Source organism: Plecotus auritus, assembly GCF_963455305.1.
Source record: "Plecotus auritus genome assembly, chromosome: X".
Lineage (NCBI taxonomy): Eukaryota > Metazoa > Chordata > Mammalia > Chiroptera > Vespertilionidae > Plecotus > Plecotus auritus.
Genome location: NC_137784.1, coordinates 5514261 through 5521969, shown reverse-complemented (window position 1 = coordinate 5521969; position 7709 = coordinate 5514261). Strand labels below are relative to the sequence as shown.

Sequence of the window (7709 nt, the reverse complement as noted above, 5' to 3'; positions counted from 1 at the left end):
TTGGTCACTTTTTATTTTAATTTCAGAGAGGAAGGGAGAGGGAGAGGGAGATAGAAATGTCAATGATGAGAATCATTGATCGGCTGCCTCCTGCACGCCCCCAAATGGGGATGGAGCCCACAACCCAGGCATGTGCCCTTGACCGGAATCAGATGCTCTGTACCCACTGAGCCACACCGGCCAGGGCCTTGGCCAGTTCTTGATTCCTGGGTCACAGCGATTGCACAGTGTTAATGCACTACAACCCCCCTTGTCCCATGACTCGCTGGAGCAGACGATAACACTTGCAACAAAATGACCCGCCCAGACCATCTTTACCACTGGATGACTCAGGGTGTGGGACGGCATGTGCTCCAAATCTAACACAGCCCTGGGCATCCAAGACCAGCCTGCCCCCCGCATCCACTCCTCAGTGGTGATGCTCTCACTGAGCCCCCCAGGCCCCCAGGAGGCCTTTCTGCTTCCCTTGATAGCGCCATCGCCCCAACGGTGACTTGGAAATGGCTGTTGCTCATTACTAGGTTTGTTAATAGCCAGCAGTGACCTGCTGTGAACTTTCAAATTTATTATTATTTTTTTTTTTCAGAAAAAGTATTCGGCAATTTTGTATAAAAAAAGAAAAGTAACTGGGCTAAGAATACTTCTAAACACTTTTATAAAAGTCTGACTTCTTTGCTGGCCACTTAAGTGCATACTTAACAGGTTAATTAATGGTTCTTGATGAAGAGAATTCTAGCGGATAATTCCACTTACTAGTATGTAGACAAGGCAATAATGGAGTGTGAGAGCGAAAACAGGAAAAAGTAAGTATTCAGATCAAAGAGAGTCAAGTAGGCTTTCAGAAGGAGACAGATTTCGATGTGTTACTAAGGGGATTTAGAAGACAGTAATCATGCGAGCACTGTAATTTTCCCTTTATTTTTTTCTAACCATTATATGCGTGTTTTATTAAAAGTATTTAAACATTAAAAAAAGAAAGAATTGCAGAGATGAAATGAAGTGTGGGGAATAGGGGAAGCACCTGCCTGGCAGGAAAGGGGGCCATGGATACAGCTTCCCAAGCTCAGGAAGCAAAATGGTTGGAGTGTAGACATGGGGAAGAGCATTTGGTAAAATCTGTTAGATAATTGTTTTTTAAGTCCATAGTTTCGCTTGCAGGGGAAGAAGGGTTGGTATGCACAGCCTAAGCAACAGCATTGAAAGGAAAGTAAGTTCTCTGTCAGGGGGGAGTGAAGGAGCCAGGCTGGGCTGAGAATTGGGGTCAAAGCTTGGGAGACCTGGAGTGCGAGGTTCAAGAGTTTTAACCTAGTCTACCGGGTTCCGGACTGGGCTGTGGAGCAGGTAAATGAGCTGAAAGAGAAGGGCAACATCAATGATACATTCCAGTGCTATTCCGAAGCAACTAAGTTAGATCCCCATGTGCTCTACGCAGGGGTCCTCAAACTTCTTAAACAGGGGGCCAGTTCACTGTCCCTCAGACCGTTGGAGGGCCGGACTATAGTTTAAATAAAAACTATGAACAAATTCCTATGTGCACTGCGGGCCCTGGACAAATCGGCTGCTAAGCAGGACAGGCAGCGGCACCCGGCGGGCCGGATCAATGTCCTCGGCGGGCCGCATGTGGCCCGCGGGCCGTAGTTTGAGGACGCCTGCTCTACAGCAATTGCTCAGCAGCCTACACCAAGAAAGGAGACTACCAGAAGGCCCATGAAGATGGTTGCAAAACTGTTGACTTAAAGCCTGGCTGGGGCAAGGGCTATTCTCGAAAAGCAGCGGCTCTTGAGTTCTTGAACCGATTTGAAGAAGCCAAGCAAACCTATGAGGGGGGTTTAAAAACATGAAGCAAATAATCCTCAGCTCAAAGAGGGTTTACAGAATATGGAGGCTCAATTGGCAGAGAGGAAACTCATGAATGAACCCTTTCAACATGCCCAATCTGTACCAGAAGTTGGAGAGTGATCCCAGGACGAGGGCACTGCTCAATGACCCTACCTACCGGGCACCGACAGAGCAACTGCGGAACAAGCCATCCGATCTGGGCACGAAACTGCAAGATCCCCGGATGATGACTACTCTCAGTGTCCTCCTCGGATTTGATCTGGGCAGTATGGCTGATGAGGAAGAAGTTGCTACATCTCCACCACCACCTCCTCCCAAAAAGGAGACCAAATCAGAGCCAATGGAAGAGGATCTTCCAGAGAATAAGAAGCAGGCACTGAAAGAAAAGGAATTGGGAAACGATGCCGACAAGAAGAAAGACTTTGACACAGCCTTGAAGCACTATGACAGAGCCAAGGACCTGGACCCCACCAACATGACTTACATGACCAATCAAGCAGCTGTGTACTTCGAGAAGGGCGACTACAGTAAATGCTGGGAGCTTTGTGAGAAGGCCATTGAAGTGGAGCGAGAAAACCGGGAAGGCTATCGCCAGATCGCCAGAGCTTACGCGCGAATTGGCAATTCCTACTTCAAAGAAGAAAAATACAAGGATGCCATCCATTTCTACAACAAGTCTCTGGCAGAGCACCGAACACCGGATGTGCTCAAGAAATGCCAACAGGCAGAGAAAATCTTACAGGAGCAAGAGCGGCTGGCCTACAGAACCCCTGACCTGGCTTTGGAGGAGAAGAACAAAGGCAACGAATGTTTCCAGAAAGGGGACTATCCCCAAGCCAGGAAGCATTATACAGAAGCTATCAAACGGAACCCAAGAGATGCCAAACTACAGCAATCGAGCCGCCTGCTACACCAAACTCCTGGAGTTTCAGCTGGCGCTCAAGGACTGTGAGGAATGTATCCAAGCAGGGGTGGGCAAACTTTTTGACTCGAGGGCCACAATGGGTTCTTAAACTGGACCGGAGGGCCGGAACAAAAGCATGGATGGAGTGTTTGTGTGAACTAATATAAATTCAAAGTAAAGGAGCGGAGGGGAGAGCAAGAGAACCGGATAGAACAGCCGGATCCGGCCCGCGGGCCGTAGTTTGCCCACGGCTGAACTAGAGCCATCCTTCATCAAGGGTTATTCACGGAAAGCAGCTGCCCTAGAAGCAATGAAGGACCACACAAAAGCTATGGCTGTCTACCAGAAAGCACTAGAGCTGGACTCCAACTGTAAGGAGGCAGCAGAGGGTTACCAACGCTGTATGATGGCCCAGTACAACCAACACGACAGCCCCAAAGATGTGAAGCGACGGCCAGGGCCGACCCTGAGGTGCAGCAGATCATGAGGGACCCAGCCATGTGGCTCATCCTGGAACAGATGCAGAAGGACCTCCAGGCACTTAGCGAACACTTAAAGAATCCTGTAATGGCACAGAAGATCCAGAAGCTGATGGATGTGGGTCTGATCGCAATTCGGTGATGACTTGCTCATCAGCCCTCTTCCCTCTGTCCTCGTGTGGAAAGAGGAGCTGGGACCGCAGCAAGCAGCACGGAGCAGAAGGGAGAGAAGGGGAAAGCAAACAACTTATCTCTATATTTATACAGACCTGTGTGGAAGATACAGAGACCTGTACCCACGTTACTCTGTAGCCGCTGCCTCTGGGACCTCCCAGCACATGCATGGTCTCTGCCGCTGCCCTCCAGTTCCATGTCTCTGTCCCCTGTTCCCAGTCGCTGTCTCAGCTGCTCTCCCATAGTTGGTTATTTTTTATTTGGGGCAGTGGGCATGAATGGGGAGGGGAGGGTATTTTTCCCGACCTCAGGTCCCAACTGTCTTCACATTGTTAACTCCGAGTCCCCTTCTCCAATAAAACAAGCCAATCAGGCGTGGTTATTAAAAAAAAAAAAAGAGAGAGAGAGAGAGAGAGAGAGAGAGTTTTAACCTAATCAGAAAGCCGGTTTGTATGAGAGTTGGAAGTGAAATGATAACAAGGCCTTTTACCTGGGCAGTGGGGGGGGGGGGGGGGGAGGAGGGGAGAAGAGGGGAATTGATCTGGGTTCAGTATCTTTGAAAGGGAGACAGTGAAAGAGGAAAATGGCAAGATTTGAAGGTGATTACGGAAATAGAGGCTGATGATAAAAACCTAGACAAGGATGGTGGTAGGAGCAATTTAAGAAAATAACAGACTAGCCCAGCTGGTGTGGCTCACTGGTTGAGTGTTGACCTATGAACCAGGAGGTCATGGTTTGATTACTGGTCAGGGCACATGCCCAGGATGTGGGCTAAATCCCCAGTAGGGGGCGTGCAGGAGGAAGCCCATCAATGATTCTCTTACATCATTGATGTTTCTATCTCCCTCTCCCTTCCTCTCAGAAATCAATAAAAATACATATTTTTTAAAGAAAATTATAGACTCTGACAACACTGTAAATAAAGATTAATGTGTGTGGTGACTGATTTGGTATGAGGAAAAAAGAAAATGGAGTAATTTTAAAGGTTATTCAACCAATCAACTATTCAATAAACATATATAGTAACAAGTATATATTCTCTGATGTTGTTATATCAGAGAACAGTGTTATTTGTAGGAATCCAGTCCGATTCTAGTTATCTTAGGCACAAAGGGAATCCTATATAATAAAAGCCTAATATGCAAATTGTCCCAACCAGGGGGTGGGGCTGGCCAGCCAACCACTGGTGGCCCCTCCTCCCAGCTGGCCCCACCCCTAATTGGCCCCTACCACCCAGAGGCCAGCTGGCTGGACCGCACCCATGCACGAATTCGTGCACAGGCCTCTAGTTTATCATAATAACAGATGTGCACGGCATCAGAGAGAGCTTGGAGGGTTAGGCTTAGAAAGATGGCAGATCCAGAAATAGCCTGTAGCAGCTTTCCTAACCTGAGTTCTGTGAGAAAATGAAGCTCCACCAGCCTATAGCATGCGTTACATATAAAGACTTACCTCTTCTCCTCTGTATCTAAAATGGTATGAGTTATGCTCAATCTTTGGCAGAATTGAGAAAATTGTCACTCAAATCATTTTCGGTATCTACTGTTCCAATGAGGTACCCCAATTAAGAAAGGTTGCCTGGGAGTTGAGCAGAAGGCACTGCAATATGATGGTCTTTGCCACGCACTACTCGCTGCCTTTGTTCCCAAATTATTGCTTCACTCGCTCAAAATTTAAAGTCCCAGGAGCTTGGGGTAAATTAAGCATCTGGGGAGACTTTAAGAAGAGATGATTTAAAATACATCTTGAAAAAGAATCACAATTTTTGCAAGTCTGGTTCAAAACAGATCATCCAATGCAAAGACAAGCTTGAAAGGGCTTAGGATTTGGGGAAATGGTGAGTGGGTAATGGGGCTTGAGATGGTGAGACTACAGGTTGAGGGCAGAAGATGAGGTGGAACATGTAAGCAGGCCATGAAGGACTGACATGTTCTAAGAGTTTAAACTTTACCCTCTGGGCTGGGGGAAAGTCACTGAGTTAATGAAGCTGGAGGGTGACATGATCAGATTGGTTTGTCCCAATAGGAATACTGACGGGGAATGAGTTATAAGAAGTAAAGACTAGCCCTGGCTGGTGTGACTCAGGTGGTTGGAGTGTCATCCCTTATAACAACAGGTGGCAGGTTCAATTCCAAGTCAGGGTACATGCCCAGGTTGTGGGTTCATTCCACGTGCAACTGATAGATGTGTGTTTCTCTCTCGCCCTTCTCAAATCAATTTTTTAAAACTACAAGGCTACTTTTAAAAAAAAAAGAAGTAAAGACTAGAAAAGTAAGAAGCTACTATATATATGACTTGTCAGGGACAATGGGCCACTCATCCATGATTTATATATGTAGATCAAGACTCAAAAATATTTAAGTGACTAGTGAAGACAGGCTCAACTTGCAAGGGAAGAGTGAACATTGAAACCACCAGGAAGCAAGGAGACCACTGAGGCATGAATTTAAATCATGCAGGTGATAAAAGGTAAGGTTTTGCAAAAAGGGAGTGGCAATACCAGTGGGGAGAAGACACTGTAGTAATGATGCTAAGGCGAAGGGAAGGCTCATGAGTTCATCTCCGCTGTACAGAATTAGGGGGCTGTGTGTGACTTAACAGGGAGTCTGAAGTAGGCAAGGAAGAGATGGAAGAAGCCAGCATTGAGGAACCCTCAGAATCAGGGCTGAACTGAGAGAAGGAGGCACCAAAGGGGACAGAGGAGCAAGAAGACAATGTCTTCTCAGACACAACACACTGGGGGTGGCGTGAAATGCTGGCGGAAAGGGATACTGAGAAAGAAAAAATAATAACAAAGAGCAGAGACATCTATCACCAGGTGGTACATCTCATTTCCTTTCCCCCAATCCTTCCGGTCCTAGTCTCATTACAAAAGAGAACAGACATGTCTAAGCTTGTTCAGATGACACAGAATAACCTCATCTTCTTGCTTTTCCCTGGTAGGTTTCATCCATCAAAATCTTTTTTTTTTAATATATTTTTACTGATTCCAGAGAGGAAAGGAGAGGGAGAGAGAGATAGAAACATCAATGATGAGAGAATCATGGATCAGCTGCCCCCTGCACACCCCACACTGGGGATCAAGCCTGCAACACAGGCATGTGCCCTGACCGGGAACTGAACTCAGACCTCCTGGTTCATAGGTCCATGCTCAACCACTGAGCAATGCTCGCCAGGCCCATCAAAATCTTATTTGCTCTGAGAGAAACCAAGATGGCAGCATAGGTAAGCCCCTAAACTGCTGCCTCGCACAACAATTTCAAAACTACAACTAAAAGACAGAACGGGCATCATCCAGAACCACAGGAAGGCTAGCTGAGTGGAAATTCTACAACTAGAAGGAAAGAGGAAAGCTCATGGAGAATCAGAGGAGCGGCAAAGGGCTGAGGTACGGAGACACATGCGCAGAGAGGAAGAGCAGCTGAGTGCCTGGCTGACTTTCTCTGGCAGGAGGGGGAAGGAAGCCTCCGACTGCACTGAACCCCAGTTCCAACTGCACTGAACCCCAGTTCTGGGCAAAACCCCGTGGACCCAGGCTTATACAGGGGGAGTCTGGACTGTCAGGTAGAGAGAAAGGAACACGGAGACTCTGAGACCCGGGGTAGCTGCGGCGGGTCTGGAGGTGCGTGCACGCGCACGCGAGTACTCGCAGAGAAAGCCGAATGTGGAGGTTGCCACAGGCATTCCCTAACAGAAGGGAGTTGGAAGCTCCTGACTGCACTGAACCCCAGTTCCGGGCGAGCCCCTGGGGACCCACGCTCTTACAGGGGGAATCTGGACTGTCAGGCGGAAACTCAGGGGAGTTGCGGAAGGCAGAGGTCTGGAGGCGCGCGCGCAAGGGCAGGGCTGACGGTAAGCCGAGAGTGTCTGCTCCACCCTGAGACTCTGCCCCATCCAAGCTGAGCACAGAGGCTTTTGAAATTTGGCAAGTCTAATCCTATAAGGCTGTCTCCAGCACCAAACTTCTCCCAGCATAGACACAGCTGATCCTCACAGCCAACTGGCCTGGAGGTCTATTCCTCCCAGTGATACCAACAACAATCAAGACTTAACTACAACAAGGCTGTACACACAGTCCACAAAGGGGTGCACCAAGAGTGTCCACCTTAGGTTAACTGGGGAGGCCGACCCACTGGGCCATATAGGAAACCTAGCACACAAAGCTACCCTACCAACTCAGGGAAGAAGCAAAAATGCGGAGGCAAAGAAACAGATCACAAACGAAAGAAATGGAGGAAAACAAACAACTGGATATAGAATTCAAAACCACGGTTATAAGGCTTTTCAAGAATATCCTAGAAAAGGCCGATAAA

At 47.8% G+C, this 7709-nt stretch overlaps 1 pseudogene across 1 annotated transcript; it reads left to right on the top strand.

Annotated features, from left to right (window-relative positions):
- Positions 1 to 774: 774 nt before the first annotated feature.
- On the top strand, positions 775 to 3364 carry LOC308239482 (stress-induced-phosphoprotein 1-like; annotated as a pseudogene). The gene is made up of 4 exons: positions 775 to 803; positions 1236 to 1419; positions 1644 to 2810; positions 3006 to 3364. The product of its transcript is annotated as a stress-induced-phosphoprotein 1-like (transcript).
- The last annotated feature ends 4345 nt before the right edge of the window (positions 3365 to 7709 follow it).